We start from the raw sequence: 1910 nt of genomic DNA on the forward strand, positions 1-1910 counted from the left end.
GTGTGCGACAAAGTTCACACTGAGGCTTAAATTAACACCAATGTTGGGCTTTTATTAACATTAAAAGTACTCGTGTTTTGCCCAAAGCAACGTCAAAAATTTTACGCCCTTCCTTGGCAGCATTATGATGTGATGGAAGTAACAGTGTGCTTAGACCCAAACCCAGGTTACATCTACTTCATCATGTACTGATTAAATAACTCAGGGGACATTTATTTCACCTTTGAAATGAGGTTGCCTTATCTATAAAATGAAAAAAAATAAAACAACAATATGTTGTGAGAATAAATGAAATAATAGATGTAAATCACCTAATGCCTGCTGCACACACACAAAAAAAGTCAATAAATGCTTGATTTCTCTTTCTCCTTGATTTACTTCTTTGACTAAGTCATCACTTCTATTTTTATCCACCAAGTTCTGAGAATAAGAAGCCTAAAAGTGATACTAAGGGATCCATGTCTTTCTAAACATTCTGTGAAACTTCACACACACACATTCTAACTCTCTTAGAGTATCCCTAGGAAAATACATCGGCTTTGGAGTGGCCTGGTTGTATTTCACCTTTAATATGTAGGTCTCCACTATTATATTTCATAAATGCTGAGTATTGGGTGTGTCAGGTCAGTGACTTCTGAGTCACACTAAAAATGCCAGACATCTTGACCAGAACAAATCTTGGGCCTATTCTGTCATAAATGGAGGTGTTCAAAGAACAATTAACACCAAACATTTAAACTAGCTACTGGATATTTGATTCTAATATTGCAATCATATTTTACAGTGTCATCTCATCAGTTTCTTATCTTATTTGCCAAATAGTATAGGATTTTGGTTTCAAGACTGGTTTTAAAATGAAATCCAAAATAAATCCAAACTTTACTCCCCAGATAGAGAATTCCTTGTCCTACAAAACCCTACAAAGGACTAAGGCTCCTGTCCACCAACTGGAGTGATTAGTTCTACTTGTCCTCAATACTAGACCTGACTGTCAGAGACATGGCTCATTTCATGCTGTACCTTGTCATCTAGGGGTTATGATATGACCTGTGGCCAAATTAGATAAAATAATTTTATTATGGGGTAACAACTGTCATAGACACAGGATTGATAGTTCTCAGTGCTGGTCTTCTTTGGCATTTGCTTATTCACTTTATTTTCATTTCATACTAGAAGAGACCTAATTTATAGAATACCTAGTATGAGCCAGAAACACAAGATGACATTCACATATTAATCATTTAAGTTAGATATTTTTATCCTTATGTTATAGATGAGCAAACTAAAGCTGAGAAACGTTAATAAACGTATTCAAGGTAATTAGCTCGTAAGTGGCAGAACTAGTATCCAATTCTCAGTTGGTTTGATTCCAAAGTGAGTGTACTTCCTACTCTTCTATTTGGTTTTACATTATAGGTCTTATTATTTTTTAAGAAAGAAAATCCAAAAAAAAAGTATTTCTTATGATCCACCAAATTGAATAAAGATTTAAATTCAGCATTCAGCTGCTGCCCATTTTTATCTCCGTAAGAGAATTTATTAAAAATGAAATCCTATGTGACCGGGACCCTTGCCTCCACACACATCTTGCACAGCAGTCACAATAATTATTTTTTATGCCACTCTATAGGAAGTTCGAGCATCGCATGCCAGCAGGCGCTCTTTGTAAGTGAGGCATTCGATGATTCCTGACGCCAGTGGGACATTCTTCTGTGTTTCAGCCAGACCACACTCATTTCACAGAGCTCCTTTCCATGCCTTAGTTTGGGCTCCTTTTAAAATGCAATATTAATTAAGATATTATTAAAAGGCTTCTGTAAAGTTCAAAGTTTACATTGTGTGGTGGTTAGAATAGTACCATTCAGATAGCTATAATCCAATATCCGAGTAAGTACATTTGTAGTAACAGT

Source organism: Pteropus medius, unplaced genomic scaffold (genome assembly GCF_902729225.1).
Source record: "Pteropus medius unplaced genomic scaffold, Ma_sr-lr_union100, whole genome shotgun sequence".
NCBI classification, from domain to species: Eukaryota; Metazoa; Chordata; class Mammalia; order Chiroptera; family Pteropodidae; genus Pteropus; species Pteropus medius.